A 19,625-nucleotide genomic window follows, 5' to 3' on the forward strand; every position below is an offset into this window, starting at 1 on the left:
CAGGAATGCTTTCCCCCTACTCCTCTCCCCAAGGACTTTCATGACAATTGTACCCCTAAAAGGCTTTTGCTTACATGACAAAACTACTACAAAACTCGTCACAATCCAGCTGTGTTTAAAAAGAAATGGTTGCTTTGATATTTCTTCAGAGCTTCTCCTTTCACTTCCTTCCTGTGGCATAAGTGGAGGAGAAGGAGAAAAAGTTTTCTGACTAAGATGCTACCTTTGTGCTTTTAGCTACTGATAGAATTTTTCACAGGAAGAATTCAGGGAGAGGGCTAATCCTGCAAAGCATGAGCTCTAGTGAAGTGGAGAGAGCTTGCCAGAGATGCTCAGCATCTCACAGACTATGCTCCAGCTGACAGCACAAGAACAAAATGACTTCAAGGTCATAGAAATGCAGAGAACTTAAATCTCTGCATGCTTCAGACATCAGCTGTGCAGAGTGCTTGTCATTCACATTAGAAGTTGCCACATAATTTTACAAATTTTTTGGGGGGGAAATACAGAAAAAAATACCAGCAAAAAAGCAAAGCAATTAGCTTCAAAGAGAAGAAACTCAAGATTCCAGTAAGTATATACTAAATCATAGACAATTTGGACTCCATGGCTTTCTCATCACCTGGAGGACAAATTCTCCTCTCTTATGCTGATACAGATGTTGCTGCTAATGAGTAAGCTCTGGTCCAACTGCCTTACTGCAGCCAGCAGTTTTTTATATAAATGTGTTGCATGCTGCTACATAGTAATGTGCTTTTATCTCTAAAGAAAACAGCATCTCCAACAAAATTAATAAACCAACAAACTAACCCATATGAAAAACCCAAAGCAGTGTTGCAGTGATGCACATCTGAACCCATCAGTAATCTCATCTTCCTGGAGGCAGAATGTCCCATGATTAAAGCACACAAACAGAGACAAAAATCTCTTCTCAGCACTGACTCACTGTGTGACCCTCCCCACCTCCTTTCAGGCAAATTATGTACTTCCTGTCACTTTTTTTTTCATCGACATGCTCAGGACAGTATTACTCCCATGTATCTCTATTTCATACAAATTTAGAGAAGAGATCACCATTTGTGAAATGCTTTGAGCACAACTAAGGCAACTTTCATTCTCCAGTGCATTTAAAACAACTTTCTGTGCCTGACTTAAAGTGATCACACCCAAACCTGATCTCCCTCAAACCCCTGCTCTCAGCATGCAAATATTATAGTGGAAATATGTAAAACAGACCAGAGGAGTCTAAGTCTTTAGTAAATACATTGGCTCTTAGATAAGATGAATGACAAAGTTATTTTCTTCAGCATTTGCATTTACAACACTCATCTAATTCAATCCCTTCAAATGCAGCTTGCCCAGTGTCCTTTGGATAATGATGTCTACCAAAGTACCCTAAATGCTTGAAAAAACAAGATCTTCCTTCCTGAACGAGAGGAAAATCTATATAAGTATATATTTATACACATACATAAAAACACACACAGATATATGGAAGACTATTATTACAGGGAATTCAGGTATCTATAGTAACAAAATGCTGGTATTCTAATGTCACTGTACTTTCTCCTAATGGGACCATTAATGAAATAGTTGTTTGATGTTCCATCACATATAATGATAGCTTTTTGTGCCCTAAGTAGACAGCTACACAGATGTGTGCAGATACGTTGTTATTGTCAAAAAAAATCCTCAGCGGGGCCATAAGGAAAAAAAACCCCATCATTCTATCCTCACTTTCTTTGATTTACAGTTAAAATATTCCCAATGCACTTTCAAAATCAAAAATACCTGCCATTTAAGAATGTTATGGTTTCTCATAAGCTGGAATGTAAAAAGAAAAGCATGTACAATAATAACAAGAGTTAATCTGAAATACATAATTAGAACTGGCAGATGTGGATAGTGACATCCAATCCCATTCTAAGACCCACCATGCAAACATGCTGCTCCTGGAATTCCCTCTCATTCCCTAGGAAACTTGAAACTTGTTCTTCACAGGCATAAAATTATTTATATGATTTTTTTAATCAGATAAGGAGATACAGCATGAGTTTTGGGTAAGGATTATTCACCACATTAAAAAAAATAAAAAAAATTTAAAAAAATTGCTCTTGCTACTTCTTCCTGTGCCAGCATTGCTTTGCTCTTGAGCAGGTAAAAAAAAATCCACTCACATTCAGACAAATACCTTTGGCTGCTCAGACTGCCTCAGCCTTGACTGGCAGGAATTTCCACGGTGCAACACAGAGCTCTCCCTCTCTTTCTTTTGGTTGTAAACTGGGAAAAAAAACCCAAACCAAGTTCTAAAACTTCAAAACTGAAGGTGGAATAAGATTCTCTACAGCTCATTTGTACCAACACACATCAACAACGTGTTTAAGCATGAGCTCATTTTCACTTTCCTACCCTCCAAGGCCTAATGCTGTAATTTTTCAAAGGGAAGGAGCTTCCTGCTGTTCTCCAGCCCTACCAACAAGGAGCAGCTCAGCTCGTTAGGTATTACAACACCTCTTCTGACATGTAAAGTATGGCAGCACCCTACCCTCCTCTTCAGTGGGACTTAGAACTTCTGTCACAGGCAGTGACACGTTTGAAAATATTATTATAGTAATTTTCGGTCTGTTTTGAAGAAATAGGAATTTGGAAAAGATGTTTATTGCAGATGGTGAATTATAAGGGGTCATGCACATGATAAAATAAACTGCCTTTAACAAACTGATTTGTGTTGTCTTTTCCAAACTTGTTTATAAGGAAAGCTTCACTCTGGCTCTGAAGTTGCTCTGCAATTTTAAAAGTAATACTTCTCAGCAAGACTGAAGCTTCCAGAAAAGATAATGGCACCTTAAAAACAAAAGCTGACATAGTCAGACATCCATGGAAAGACGTAAACAAATGCCTGAGAGACTGAACAACATCAGTAGATACAATTCATACAAATACATTCCAAGGGAAATGACATTTAAGTGAAGTACAATGTGTATGCTGTCCTTTTCAGTCTCAAACTAACACATCCTCAGAACTGCCTCATTCTGCCTGTTATCCTGTTCTACCCTGTTATTCCTCACCCACACTCTAACTTCAAGCAGACTATTCAGTAATACTACTCTAAAAACTTAGTACACTGAATAGACTGACCAGCTCTTCTAGCAATCAGGAGCACTGAGCATTCTCCAGTTTATGCATCATGATCCAAAGCCAAAAGGAACCCAGACAACACCCAAGCAGATGCAACAACCTATCCCATCAGAAAGAAGACAGAAGAGAGTCTCATGTTTTCTCAGGAGGGGGCAATTGAAGGGATGCCCCATCTCAGAGCTTTTCCTTGCCAGTGCTTAGGGACTCATGTGGGTCACAATTCCTGGATATTTGGAAGGTGGCCGTCCTCTGTTACCTGCATGAAGTACATTCCCCTCTATTTCATATTTATTTTCATATTTCATATTTATTTCGTCAAGGTTGGACTAAGAGCTGCAGCACACAACCCAGAGGCATTCATCATACCAAATAGTGCTGTCCAAGGGGCTACAGTTCCTCAGGTCTATCCTCACAAACCTTTCTTATTCTGTATATTTTGCACAGGAGTTACTTTATTATATTTTTATTGGCTAGGAAAATTAATTATGGAAGAGTGTTATAGTTTCTTAAATTAATGCTTATTAATTTTTTAGGAGGACATGCTTTTTGTTCACTGTTCTACTGCACATATGAGTAAATATTTCTGTAGTGTAAAAAGGTAGTGACCGTGTTGCTGAAACAAAAATACATGCAGAGCTTTTACAACAAAAGATGGATGTGTTACTATGGAAAATACATCCTTACTAAGGACATTTTCACCTTGAATCCCATCAGCCATCACTTTCAGACGAATTCTGGTATTGTTTGTGTACACTCAAACAGCAAAGTATGTTTCACACAGCTACAGTATTCCAAGTGTTTGCCCTTGGCCTAGGCCCACTGGAATAAGCAGAACTGGTAAACATCCTGAACAAACACCACATTTCTTTTCTTATTTGGATTTGAAATGCAATGAGTTAAAATTTTTCTGAGTAATTACAAAGCATTCTAAGTTTTCAAACCTTTATGACATACAGCAAAACATGACTTACAGCAGAGAAATAATAATAAAAGCTCTCTAAAATTTCTAGCTTCCTGCATTTTGTAAAAATGCCTTGCACATTCCTTATATCTGCCACTAGAAAATAATTTCCATGGTATGCTTTAATGAATCTGGAGATGGCTTTAACACCTAGATTGTTGAGAAGTAAAACTATTATTTTCCTGTTGACTGATTGAGGCAGCTTGTGAGCTTCCATCCATTTAGCAGCTGGAACATTTTCAGACACAAAGCTAAATACTATACTTTCCTAATTAAAAGGGACAATTAAAAACATTGTTTGTGCACTCAGTGCTAAACTTTGATTCCTTTATATATGGCTAATGAATTAATTAAAAAAAGAAGTGGAATTGAAGAAAAAACACAGACCACCCAGACCACTGAATTACTGCATCTGGAGTGCAGTTAATATCAAATAGAGAACCTAAAGAATCACAATTTATTTTAGTCCAACTTAATAAGCCTTTATAATGACTTGGCTAGATAGCATTCAATAATATTTTGTCCATAAGTCTGGAAACTATAGCACAAGGTCTAGTCAATAACAACAGAAATTGACTTTTCTAAAAACTCATTTAATCCAGACACAGATATTTTTCCCATCTCTATGTAGGAGGAGAGGTACCTCTGGCCACAGCAGAGCCTTTGGGTGTCTGTGCAGAGTAAAGAACAACGCAGAGCAGAAGTGGGTCATGAGGCAGTTGTGCTGGTCTCCGCACAGTTGCCAGTGTCTGAGTGTCTGAATAACCAGCTGATGTGGAAGAAAAAGAAAGTCAGGAGTGACTGAATTCACTTTTCAATGTGAAGTCTGTCAAACTCTGGTCACAGGTGACCAACAGTAAGAGCATTTCTTGGGCAGCCCATGCTATCAGGCTGAGTCTGCACTCAGGTGAGGCTGCATCAGGGGTTGTGCTGTTCCACACAGCTTACGAGCACTATGGTTACAGGCACTATCGTGCCCAAAGCACACAGGGTATTCTAATGCCTAGAATGGTACTAAAGATTGATAAAAAGTGACAAAACACCTTGATATATTTTGATGATCTTTAGTTCCATTTGCAAAAGTTTTCAGTTATTCTTATGCATTATAAAAATATGAGTTAGGATGCCCAAAGGGTAACTCCTTTGTTACATCTTAACTGCATAATGAAGAATTTCAGATAAATAGCTTTTCACCAGCACTGGGTTCAGTTTATTTCCTTATACATTTTCCCAAAAGTCTAAACACAGCAAATAGGCATTATGAGCATCTCTGTGGAGATTAATTGTTTTTAAGGCTTTACTCAGTCCTGTCATGCAACGTAAAGATTTTCTTTAAGCTGAACCAGAAATAAATCACAAGCATTACATTTGATGTAATTTCAATCAGTTTTTTGTGACACCTCTGAATTGCATGGGGGCTATGAAAGTGAGATGTTGTCTGAGAGCAGTTTATTGCTTTGAAGCTCCTCTTTGCATCTTTGTTTTCTACTTCCAAACATTTTTGTTTTTATTTTTTTTTCCTAGAGTGTTAAATAATGGTCTATCAAGGAGACTGCAGTTCCTCTTACCAAACAGGACTGCTTCTGGGCCCATGCACGTTCTTCTGGATGTCTGGTCTACACTGGACAACACTTTTTGCCCTTTTCCCTAACACTTTTGCATAATTCAGCTTCCATGTCCACATCAAGATCTTCTTGCAGCTCAAAGCCAGATGTGCTCTAACCCAGACATGCCTGCACTGAATATCTGTAGCTCACAGAAAGCAACAAAGAGCTAAAAACTTCTGGCAGGGGAAAGAGGATTAGCCTGTGCTCCCAAGGCTATCATCTCAAACAAATGATATTTCTCCCCATCAACATTATTAAGGCCTCTGTGTCCTCTGATCTATTTATCACTGTCTGTCTTCCTTTTCTCATACCACATATCTTGGTCTAACCAAATTCTCAACATTAAACATCCCTCATGAGACAGCAGTTATAGCCTGCCTGTCTTTTCCAGCTATATACACATAATTAATAATAATAGTAATAATTTAAAAAAATAACTGTGTGCAGCTGGATGAATTATTCATAAGCGAATATACCAAACTGCTTGACACTATCTTCATATATATCCAAGAAAGATGATTTTGTATCTTTCAAAGTCATTTTTCTATCCGATAGAAGAGGAAGGGGTTGGACGTGTGCACAGTTAGGCACAGTCAAGCGAGCATAATGCAAAGCAGAACTTACCAAACCCCCCACAATTTTTGCCAGACCACACAGCTGACTATGCAAACAGAAGCCTTTGGACTTACTGCCAAAGGAGTTGTGTGTGCATGTTGCCCACAAATACAGATTGACTAGTAAAGCTACGCAGATATGCCCACTTTCATTTCTTTTTCCATGTGTGCTACTTTGCCTGACAATTTACTGATGTTTTTATATATAGCTACTACTTGCCTCCTGTCTGCAGAGCTGCAATTTTGGAAACTGCCTGAGTGACTTTTTTTTTATTATTATTCTTTTTCCTGCTTCCATTATACTAGGATCATTTTAACAGAGTAGAAGAAAATGCCACATAATGCATTTTTCCTTATTCTGTCTTACACTTAAAAATACAATTATAGTAAAAATGTGAATCTAAAAATAGGCTCATGGGACCAAAGCCTCAGACACCAAAAACTGGCTCAGCTTCATTCTCTTCAGCAGTACTAGAGTCTACAGCTGAGGATTTGGCATCAAAGTTTTTGTATCTCTGAATTCACTGAAAACTGCAATAGTTTTCAAGGAAAAAAGTTTTTTCTGCTTACTAGCCTGATTAAAAAAACCTTCTAAATTTAGCATCGGTGTCTGGGATTGTGTAAGCAGCTGTAAATTATTCCATTATCAAAACACAATTAACAATTCTATTACTAATCATAGAATGGTTTGGGTTGGAAGGGACCTTAAAGATCATCTAGTTCCACTTTCGCACTGTTGATGTTCAAATACCCAATTGAGCTACTGAATTAAATCCCTAAGAATATTTGAAAAATTATATAATTATCTCAAAAACGTGCTAATAGTCCTAGAGCAAATGGCTTTTTATTGCATTTGTTACTTGTGACCTCTTAGCTCAATAATTCAGGAGAAGGTGTCTGCAGCCACTTTCCATCATCTAATGGAAGGGGTAAATGCTATCTGATTTGTCATTATTTCTAGCAATCTCAAATAATTATTTCTCTAAACCAGGGAAAGTGATACTAGACAGAAAGATGCACAGCTGAAATGTGCAGCCACAGAAAAACATGAGGTTACTGCTTTGCTACAAAGCAGAGAGACACTAGCAAGGAGTGACAGCTCAGTGTGGGAAAGAACTTTGAGTATTATTCAGAAAGAAAAAAGATTGTTAAAAACAAATACCCGAGTAAATAATAATTTATAATAAATATAAACAATTAATGATAATCCACAATTAATTCACTTTTCTAATGGCAAACATTCAGAGGGGCCCAAATCCCCTGCTAGCCAACTTACTCATGTACTTTCCCCATGCCTTACAGTTCAAAACTCCACAATTAGTTTATCTGTCATTAAAAGACTGCTTTTCCTGCCCCTGCAAATTTCTGCTTTGATAAACTCCATCAAATAATATGACTATTTTGGGTTTCAGCCTGCTCTTTAAAAAAATTAAAATATTGTGGTAACAGAGACACCAGCAGAAACCTCCTTTGCATTGTGTTTTGCCTGCACTGAGATCTTTTAATCAACCAATTCATTGATGACAGGAGGACAGGACAGGGGAGAAATTGATTTGAGAATTCATCATCAAATGCCCTTGGGTTTTTGTTGTTTTGGCTTTTTTTTTTCCTTTCCCCCCCCCGCTTTTCTATTAACAGTGTGGTATTGTCTGCAGACAGAATTAAAGAGAGAATTTCAGAGGGTTGGGGTCTATATGTACGTTTTAATGCTTGAAGCTTTATTATATAAGGTATTTTTCTGGGAACTCTTCATAGAAACTGATTTTTCAGTGCACAAAAATATCCACACATTCATGCACATACAAAAAATGGATTTTTCACTAAGTGCTCTTGAAGCGTAGGGGCTGGGATGGCCTTTTCATCTCTGCTGGTTGGCAGGTCAGCTGCCTTACTGCAGCACTACTGTGGGTTCCTAAAAGCATTTTCAGCTTTATGAACAAACTATATAAAACATGTTAAGTCTGACCCCACAATTATGTTGCATTGAGCAGGATTAGCACAGTTACTGCTTCTTGCAATCTTCCCTTTGTCAGTTCAAATGCAAAGAGCACTGATAACCACTAATAGCAAAGGAGTAATAGTTAAGCCTCAACATTAATTTTTAACCTAACGCTTTCAGTAAATAAGTCCAGGGACTGCCATTTACAGATAATGAGATGGCTGTCAATGGCATGGATGTGTTATAATAACTCAAAACTACATGGAAGACAGAGGTATCAGCAGAATGGCTCAACTATTATTTTATTTTAATCCCAAGGTCCACAATGATGTTAAAAAAGACTCTGGGAAGCTTTTCCATTTCACCTACTACACTCTTAATAAAGAAATAAAAAATGTAGGTGTGCCCCATCATAGAGATTACTTAGGTTTGTCATTTCAGATAAACATTTGCAAATATATGTAAATGTGCACAGAAAATTACATTTTCCGCACTGACAGAACATTTGCCTGGATAAACATTGTTGGATACTCTGTGAGTTACAGTCCTCCTGTGCTGAAGGAAAAAAAAGCCTGATCTGGCACAGTCTGGATCACCTCTCCTCCAGTTGATGCTCCCCAGCAGTATCACCCCTAGCCAGTTCCCAGTGGCTGAGGAGCAATTTTGTAATGAGACCTAGAAGGTCCTGTGCAAGCAGAAGTGATACTAGAGCTCCAGTGCCACCAAAGCTGGTATTTATTCTGCACAAAGCAATTAGGGGAAGCCTGTCAAACCATGCATGGAGAATCACATGCATCATGAATTTTGGGTTGTTTTATTCCTCTTTTCTTAATCATTAAGAACTAGGTCTGATCTCCCAAGAATGTATTTTTAAATTGAAACACTGGCATCCAATTTCTGTTTTGTTTATTAGCCAATAACTTAAAATATCTTACCCATAAATTTCATTATTACCATTGCAGTGGTACTCACTTTCTCTCTTCAAACAAGGCAAAAGGGTTTGGGTGTCACCTGAGCCCCCTCTCTAAGCACAGGATTTTTCTGATTGTCACTTCTTACTTTATATCACATCTGCAGTTTCTGTCTCCTATCTAGATTTGTGGATTGATCTGTAGATTTGCATGAACAGAAATTTCATGTCTTCAGTGTGGATGAATCGCTCAAAGTTACGGCAGTTTTACCTAATTTTCTGAAGCATTTGGCTGCACTCATTCTTTTATGCTCTCCTGCCATTTTCTCTAGATACCACTTAGTATAATGTTTTTAAACAGAAACCACCTGCTTTGGAAAATTGCTTCTCAAAGCATTGCACCCTTCATCTCCCATGTCCTGTCATTCAAAGGCACAACTTTTCTCACCTACAAAGCCTTGCAGCACATGCATGTAACATGACCTGCCTTCATACCTATCCAGATCACTGTGTTTTCAAATTTAGAGTAATATTGGGAAATGTGATTTTTGTTTTGTAACTGCAAATACAGTTGATGTGGGCATTTGAGGTAACTACCATGTGAAACTCTACCAGAAACAAAGGGGTGAGAAATATCCAGAACACAAGGTTCTCATTCACGAAACTTCTAGAGATAGGTGACAGAAGCTGCACTACTAAAACTTGCTCTTAGAAGAGCCTCTTGTCACTCAAATCCAAACCTGAAACCTCAGCTGCTTCCAGAATATCTTTTTTCCAATTTTTTTAATATTTCAAACTAGCTTACAGTTTGGAGATGGAGAGGATTGCTGTTGACACAGAAGCTCAGCACCTCAGTTCTGTTACCTTACAACTCAGCCCTTGTACCTCAGAAATCCACTCAGACCTCAATGAAAGGTGAAGGACCATTTGTACACTTGGTTTCTCAAACAAAAGCTGGGGCCTGCCTCTCCTGTTATTGCCGTCAGGTTCAAGCTCTTCCCCCTTCAGAGCACTTTCCAGCGCAGGTTGGACAAACTGTAACCAAGCAATGGCCAGTTCCCAGTCCTGAGTGTTCACCCATGATGGAAGTGAGGACTTCCCAGCTGAAGTCTGCTGCCATGGTTGCTGACAGGATGAGTACAGTGATGCCCTGCTGGTGGGAAGTGCGTGCTCCTCCTGCCTCAATGAGGAAGCCCTCTGAACAGGAACATCGACACACAGTGCCCACTCTGTTGGCTGTGGGTTGGTAGTGTCACAGGCCAAGTGTTGGTTCTTCAGCAGACTGGCTGAACACTCGTTGATAGGGGTACAAGGATTGCAGAGGAGCACCAGGTAATGGAGGAGTAAGTGACAAAGAAACCTTAGTGTTGCCACTTAAACCACTACACTTCCACCACTGACAAGACACAGAATACATTGGCACACTGGCACTTATTAGTCATCTCAATGAGACAAAACATTTGATCCATCTCCCCATAATGAGCAGGTTCTGAATCCCCTTGTGCAACTTAGGACTCGTAGTAAATATCTCTTAGCCCCAGTGCATCATTTACTGTCTTTCTGCTCTGTCTTCAAGCTTGAACACTAATACAAAGGCTTTAGGTGTTAAGTTTACACAGACCCTAGTCAGTAAGGGTATTTCCCAGAGAACTTTTCAAGCTAAAAATGTATAAAGGAATTTAAATCATATCTACTTGAGGGCCTGGAGTTCTAATATTCTCCCTCTTATACACTATATCTGTTTTTATCCATCTGTGTTAATGAAAACACACAGGGAGCCAACAACTCTAGCTATAATTGGTGTGAGCTGTAGGTACAAATATAAAACAGCTTTCTTCTTTAGTATATACAACATATGGAGCAATACTGTAGGTCAGGAGAATTATTTTTCAGTGTTCTGTGGGTAGGTTCCTGATAGCAGTTTTATTTTTTGCTGTTGCAAGTTTTAAGGGAGTTATGACATTATTGTTTTTTTCTTGATTGTCGTGATTGAGATCAAAGTTCAGGGATTGTATTATGTTACCCAAAGATTGCTTTGCTCCAGTTGTTTTCAAAGAATTGCATGGATCTGTACTGAGCAGCTTAAGCAGCAGTAAGCCTTGACTTCATTCTTGCTAGTATTAATGAAAATCAGGGATAGAACAGTGAAACACAACTAAGCTCATGGAAAAAAGAAGAAACTCCAGCCCCCACAATTTGTCATTGTTTTTCTGCTTTGTTATTTACAGTGTGCCTAAAAAAAAAGAAGTTACTGAAAAGATGCAACTTATTTCAAAGTGTTTTTATTGTTACATTGTCTTCACTGCTCCTGATTTTCAGGCCAAAGACTTTCAGGGTAATTCTGACTTCAATGCCCTTTATACTTATCATGTAACTCCACAAGGGAGTTATTATGTGCAGAGGATAATTAAGCATCTTTGCTGATGGTAGTCTTTGACTATGGAAAGATTCATACAGTACTAGTCTTATTTTCTGAACAATTCTGTCATTTGCTAATTAGAGTCTGGCCCTAAGGTCTTTTAGAAACATTTTCTTTAACTCTTCTTATCCAAAATTTTCTGTGTGCTTTCCTAGCCATCATATAGCAGCTAATTGCTAATGTATATATTAACTTCTCAACAGAAGCTTTCTCCCAAGTGAGCAGTCCTCTCCTACTGCCCTGTTCTCCTGCAGTGTAAAGTTGAAACCCCTTGCACCGAGGACAGACAAGTGATTTGTTGTCAAAGAGCACAGTATTCCATTCTTCTTCTAGGGTTCATAAACTTAATTCTGAGGGTGCAGTATGTGAATGTCCTGGAACCTCCTAGATAGCAGCCATCTGAAATTGAGGGTTTTGCACAGTTGAGATGATGTGTTCTATGAAATAGAAGATCATTCCAAGGTGGAACCATGACTTGCAAGCTGGGGAGCAAAATCTGGGGAAATGGAGCAAGATTTAGGGCTGAATTGTGTGAAGATTCTAGTCTGTTTTACTTTACACACATGGATTTTCCCTGTAAGCTAGAGCACTACTTGAATATTTAAAATTAAGCACACAATTAAATGCTTTCCTGGATTCTAGCCAGACTGCTCAGCAACTTGCTGTATTATCCCTCTGGAGAGCAGTTAGTTTACCTTTTGAAAGCCAATTTGTCCAGTCTTAATGAATCACTTCTTGCCTGTGTCCTGTGTTTTATTTCATTGGTTATTACACACAGTTTTATGAGATGAAACGACCATCCTGCCACCCCTCAAACACTTCTGACAACCCAAATACTCAGCCCAAGGTAGTGCTGAATCCAAATCCATGACAGAATCCAGATCCATACCACTACCTCAGGAGTACAAAGTGTGAAGTGCCCAGCTGCCCTGTCTTTGCCAAAATTAAAATAAAATGAAAACACGGAAAATTGCAGCTCAGGAGGAGGAAGGAGAAGGGAAGTGAGTCAGTCACCATCCCAACTTTATCACAATATAATGTTTCTGTTCTGCTCTACAAAAATACAAAACACAAGAGAATATGAAGAAAAATCATCACTAACAGGCTTATATACTTCATAAACACATACCTAAGAGAATCACAGCTCTACAAACAATCTGCCTATGACTGACAAAACATTTATTAAATCAAATAAGATGCTCTTGGCACTTCCAAAACAATTGAAATGAGAGAAGAAAAGATGAAGTGAGGCACTATCTGAGTCAAATGCATAAAAAATCCCTCTAAATACATTTGTGGTTTTTTTTTTCATTGTCTAGCAATTCATTTAGCTTTAACACAGGCATAAAAATATATGACAGCCCAATTCTCTTAATCACTAATTATTCCTCATGATAAAATGTACACTACTGAGTTCTTAGTTCACCCCTTCCCACCCTCACTACAGTAAAAATAAAATGTTTGACACTTGCAAGAAATATAAATGCATTCCCAAGGCAGTGGGGGGAGGGGGAAGGTTGGGCAGGGAGTGTGTGTAGTTTAGACAAATTACAAAGCTTTGCAACTAGTAAATGCCTATAAACTCAACCTATCAAGAGTTCAATCAAGCTGCTCAAATGCCAGAGAACTGTACAAAAGTGTACAAAACCCCCTGTCCTACCATAGCAGCAGCAATTATCTCTTCCTTTCCATGTCAGTAGCTACACCCCCTGCTGCAGTGACCGCATCCGAGACGTTGGCAAGTGTGTGTCCCCTCTGACCAGAGCAACTGCAGAGACCTTAGCAGCCCAAAAGACTCTCATGGAAGCAATGGGAAGAATAAAGAGGATGTGGTTGAGATATTTTAACAGCTAAAATAGTCCCTCTATCTGATTTTAAATGAGGCTTGTAGTACAGCTGTTTGGTTTTACACCTCCTGTTGCCCTATCTGATCATTACCTGAATGATAAAGCAGGTGAGAAGCACTCACTGGGCTTTCACCCAAAGATAGCAGCAGAGTAGCTGAGGCAAACTGGGAAATGAATGACGACCCCATTCTGTATCTTTCAGCCTGTTCAAAATTGCCACTTGCCTTCTCATGAAGGAATTCCACCACATGATAAATCTGTGTTAAATCTATGGTAGTAACACACATTCTGTCAAAACAAGGAAACACTTTGCTTGCATGGCAGCAATGAAACAACTTGCTGAAATTTCATCAGAAACAGAAGGCTCTAGCTTATAAAATCTACTGTATATTCATTATATGCATGAATACTCCCCATAACAACAAAACTTAGCTTGTGGCTATGACTAAAGTATAAGATGGCAAAGCAGATTTTACCCTTTTACTCACTACCTGGTCTGTGGTGAAAAGACAAAGCAGCTGTTGAAAGGACCATATGAGATCATATTCCATGTCCACAGACTAGGAGAATTGAACACATGGGTGCGGATGGAGTACAATGTCTTTCCCCATTTAATATATTTGTCTCTTGCCATTGGATAAATTTGGTCATCTGCAAGAGTTTTATTTCTGACAGTCTTTAGAATTCGCTGTGCTAGGAAAGCTGCTGTAGGAAGTGTTAGGAGAGTCCATAGCTGAAACGTGTACTCTAATACTGAATGACATTTCATATTTTTGGTACAAAAATGGCACTTAGTTATTTTAAGCTATCACATCCCACCATGCAATGGCAGAGGAAGCCAAGATGATAAAATACCAGCTACAATGAAATACCAGCTACAAACTCTAAGGCCTATTCTCTCCATCTATTTTTAGGCATTCAGTTTGCTATCAGCTCTTATACCTTTACTAGGAGAAATAACATGACAGACCAACAGTTCAGTGGAGGGACTTACAGAAGCCTGTCAAGCTCAGGCTGTCAGAAAGACCCAGTTTGTTGGTATTCAAATTACTAGCAGGCTAGATGACCTGAATGTACCTTAAAAGGCAAAAAAAAAAAAAAAAAAAAAAAGAAATAACCTACCTTAATAATCAAAGGGAAGTAATTGCAAGAGAGGTTTGTAGGCAAATAAATACTAATGAACTAGTGCTTCTCCCTATTATCGTCAGTTATCAAAAGAAAATCAAAGTAATATTCAGGTTATTGAATTTCAACAAGATATCCATCTGTGCAGACTTCCCTCAGATGAAGACTAAATAGCTAACAAGTGATCTTGGAATTCTACTTCTGAGGTTTCTAAAATCAGACAATTTCATGATTCGATCTCAGATACCTGTGACCAGCTATGACACTTGCAGAAAACACACACGCTTTTGACGGAATAAGAGGAAAACTGTTCCAGAAGTTAGCAATAAAATCACAGAAATGAAATTACTCTCAACCTACCTCAAAATTGTATCTATTTAAAAGTTCTGGTTATATCTCAGAACCAGTACACATAACCTTTAATACCTTCATTGTTAAGACTTGCCACATTAAGAGCTATTATCTGCCTTTTTTAGGTAGGGAATGGGACACCAAGAGCCTGATTAACTTGTTCAGTATAATAAAAGAATCATATTGTAGACCCAAGAATTAAACTTTGTTCTCATAGCTCTCAAATAAATGCCTTTGTTCGTGAGTTCTTTAAATAAATAGCATTTCACAGTGGAAAAGAGGAGGCAAGGGAAGAGGAGTGTTTTATCATTAGAAAGAACTGGAAGTGTTAGCAGGAGCAAAACATAAGTTAATGTAGGAAAGTACTGCAAGGGACTTCTAATAAATACATTCATCTGACCAAAAAACCTCAGAGGGACAACTATTTTAAATGCTGTATTTAAATGGACAATCAGATTCTATTTTTAATATGAAACAGAAAATCAAATATTATTAATTCCCAGATAAAGTTGGAAGTGATATTGGAATGTATCATAAAGTCGTCATAGCAGTTACAGAAGGTTTCTGATTCAAACTCATTATCCATTCCACAACATCTGAAACAATCAGCAAATTCCACACTACCCACATACATTTATTATGTTATAATTTATATAATTCTAAAAGTTAATCAGTTAGTAGCTGCTTTGTGAGAATGCAAGGTTGAAGAGAGTGTTTTTCATCTTGAAATAATCAGTAATTTGGTTTTGATCGATTCTAATTTCTATGCAAATCAATTCTGTAACCCTGGTCCATCTATTAACTGAAGCCAGCACTGAATAAACTTGATCACACAAGTAGCCTAAATTAAATTCAGGCCTGGAACTTGATATTAAAGTGAAAAATTACCCATGATGGTCAAAATCTGATAAATGGACTCAGCCACTTAGATACCAGGATTCTGGCCCACTGATAGCATTAGAAAGACTGAGATCTTGAGTGTGTCCCCAATATCCAAGTGCTTTTGATATTTTGAACATTTTTTAAAATATATTCTCTGCAATATGGCAATTTCCATAAGAATACTGTTATAGAGTATTTCTTTATTTATGCACACCACATACTCATGCCTGTCAGATGTCTGCATGAAGATTTACAGCAGTGGATATACTATAGTTTCCCTGAAAATCAGAACTATTTTACTGGTGTTGAAACACAAACAGCATTAACTTCTGATTCTTTAAAACCATCCCCATTAGCATTACCTTCCTAAGGAGGTAATTCCTGCTCTTGGGTGTATTTGTGTAACGGCTGGTGTATGGCTTAAGGAAAAGAGTACTACAGAAATCTGCAATCTGGACTGTCTCCAGGTTTCCCCTCCAGCAAATACTTTCTGGTTTTTTTCCTCATTGTTCTTCAGTTATATTCTCTGCTGTAACATAATTCACATCAAATGGTTTATGTTCACTGTTGCCTTGGATGACTACAATTAAAATCTTTTGCTCCTACTAAATATTGCCACTGTTGTGTGTTCACTGAAGAAGCATGTAAATGAACAATGAGGGAGGAAGGACACACACCCTCACACAGAAGAGAATGCAACACAGAAGAAATCCTGTGCAATTCCTGCCTTAAAACACAATAAAGATCATAAAAACCCCAGCAAAACAAGGGAATAATCCTGAATAGCTAGGAGCTTACACTGACAAACTGGGTGAAATCTTCCCCCTCTAGTGCTTCCTTCCTCTCCTTCAATTGAGTTTAAAGTAGCTTGGAATACAGTCTGGATTCTCCAAATACACACTGGAATGAGTAAGGGAAAAAATCTGCTTAGAAACAATCTGCATGTAAGGCTGCATTGTTCAAAGAATTTTTGCAAGCAGTTCTCTGACTATATGTCCCCATGAGAGAGACTGTTCATCATCTAACTGGATGTAATTAATTGGGAAAAAAATAACTCACGGAGATTACTGGGAAACACATGGGAGGTGAGATAGACTATTAAACTTATTTCCAAGAGGAGGCATGGAAAGTATTACATTTCCCTGTCCAAATAACCTTAGTTAATATACATTGATCAGCTACTCCTTCGAATACACGCACAGCTTATCAGTTTATCAACAACTCAAGGTTTTGTGCCAATTGTTCTGACACATTCTCAATAAATATAATAGTAGCAAAAGGCCAAAAAAATAAATGGGGAGATCCATATAGTGATCACCACCTCAATAGATCAATACATGTCAAAACATTCTTATCATTTGGGAAACAGAAATCTTTTTATGGCAATAAAGCTTTAGTATTTTAGTTATTAATTTAGATCCATGACAGACCCAGGACATTTCAGCTTGGTACAGGAAAACCACAAAATTAATCCTAAATAATTGTGGAAAACATTTCCAATCTCAAGTAAAAACTTCCACTGGTGATGTGGCTTTGAGATTTATGTCCAAATTTTCAACCCCGTTTAAGGGAGCAGATTCCGATTTTATCCAGATCCCCTTGACTTTTAATATTTTAGCTCACTCAGCATTTTTAGAGAGCAATATTGACATGTTTTTTCTGTAAAGATTAATTTATTGCATTTTCCTGATTAAACATCAATAGTTACTGCCTGCTGGTTGTGCTAAGCAGTGGGACAGGCATTCCTATCTTTATTGGTCAATTAACACAGAGTATCAACCAGGCTTTAAAAGCTAGATATGTGCTATTGACTTTGGGCCTAGGAACTGTTGTTTAGACTGTGAAGACTGGAAGGAAGATCAGCTATAAAAATATATATAGAGAGATTGTATATGTTCATGAAAAAAAGATTATATAAAATATAGTCAACTTTCCTCTCACCAAAGGACTGGAATTTATATAGACTATATTTCAGGAAAAGGCTGTGGCTGGGTTTTGTATTTGGCTGTGCTACCACAGTGGCAATATTAATCTTTAGCACATGGGAAAAGTGTCATGTCAGACAAACTCCAGCTGTCCACTCCACCTGTCACTTCCTTCAGCTTCAGGTTTGCAGCAGAGGAATGGAAGGGTCTATGACCACATTAGTGAGGACTCAGCAACAGGGACCCATGGGAGAGGAGGAGGAAAGGAGTTAGCTGAGCAGGGAGGAGGAATGGGGAGAAGGGGACAAGCAAATTGGAAATGAGAAAGGTGTTAAGAGAGGGTAGGATGGGCAGAAAATAAGAGCCTGGACAAGGAATGGAAAGGGAACAAGAGGAGAAGGACTAAAAAGCCATTGGCTATCGCATAGGGATATTTGAATTTTGGAGAAAACAGCAAGTTGATACATATTTATTTTTAAAAGTCCTCAGTGCACAGGTTCTTTTAAGGTAAATTTTGATGGCTCTTGGCAGGCTGCCACGTCACTCTGAAAAGATTCACCCCTGAGTAATGACATCAGGACATGCATGATGGACTCCACCTGATGTCACTGTCTGTGGCTTTCAGCCATGTGGGTCTCAGGAAGAGCAAAGCTAAAATTTGTGGAAGGCTGTTCAGAAAGAAGAACAGAGGGAGTTTCAACAAGAGATATTTATCTCTTGAATGAGACAATATCTCCTCTGACTCCTAATTACACACATTTCAAGGTGAATAAAACCTTAAAATTCAGCACACATCCGTGTACTGGCTTCATTGACATACAGAGTAACAGTAACAAACAGGAATTTTAGGTTCAAGTTCACTTGTGGAGCATTGGTACCAGGTTTATGAAAAATCTCGTTGCAGATGTTTCTCCTGTCGATATGAGCACAGAAGAACAGAGATGGAAGTGCAGTTAAATAACAAAACCTCTGCTCTCCTTTATCCTGACCTTGTTCTTTTTGTTCTGCAACGACCACTGGAAAGGAATCAAGACAAGCAATTGATGCTGAAACTTGTAATGCATTGAAAATGGCATGAGCTAGTGTGGAAAAACACCGCTCCCTACCGACAAGGGGTGTCACTGCAGACAGGCCTTGTCCTTGGTGCTGACCTGAGTGGGTCATCTTGCTCAACTTGTCAAGACATCTGGCGTGCTCTCCGGTACTGTAGCCATGACGAAGAGCAGAGATAAGGCAATACCCATTTCCAGTCTGTGGAGAATGACTTGTAGCATTTTCATACACTGTCGATGAGTTTCTGTGATTGGAGAAGCTGGAAGAGGTTTTTGAGGTGGGTGTTCCTACATTCATTGTGGGGGAAACATCTGTCCTGCCTCATCAACATTACTTCTTTGTTAGAATTTAAAAATAATTTTTAAAAGCCCTTTAAAAATGTATGTTCACTTGTTATTCAGTTCAAAGTATTTCTGAAAAGTATTTTCCCTGTGTTCAGATAGAGGTGGATAGAACACCCATCCACAATTGAGGGCATCTCCATCCAGAGATAACAGAAAAAGCAGCCCAGAGGTTCTTTCCCCTGCACACCTTATCAGAGGTCCTGCAGCTGGGCTTGAGAAAAGTAAATAAATAAATAAATAAATAAATCTACTTGGCTTAGGGTATTAAATCACTGAACATTCTTTGCAGCTTTTTGCTTAGTCTAGCACTTTCTGCTTCTCTTAGTTTGATAAAACTTTGGTCTATAATTAAGCACCTCACAGCATCATCCCAATTTTCAGAGGTCTGGAATATACTGGCATATGCCCTTCTGGGAAATTTTAAATTGCCTTCCAATCTTTCATTAGAAGTAGCATGTTCTATACCTCTGAAAATATTTTATTTACCGTATAAAAGATTGTTTCTTAGAC

Source organism: Chaetura pelagica, unplaced genomic scaffold (assembly GCF_000747805.2).
Source record: "Chaetura pelagica isolate M959 unplaced genomic scaffold, ChaPel_1.0 scaffold275, whole genome shotgun sequence".
NCBI lineage: Eukaryota > Metazoa > Chordata > Aves > Apodiformes > Apodidae > Chaetura > Chaetura pelagica.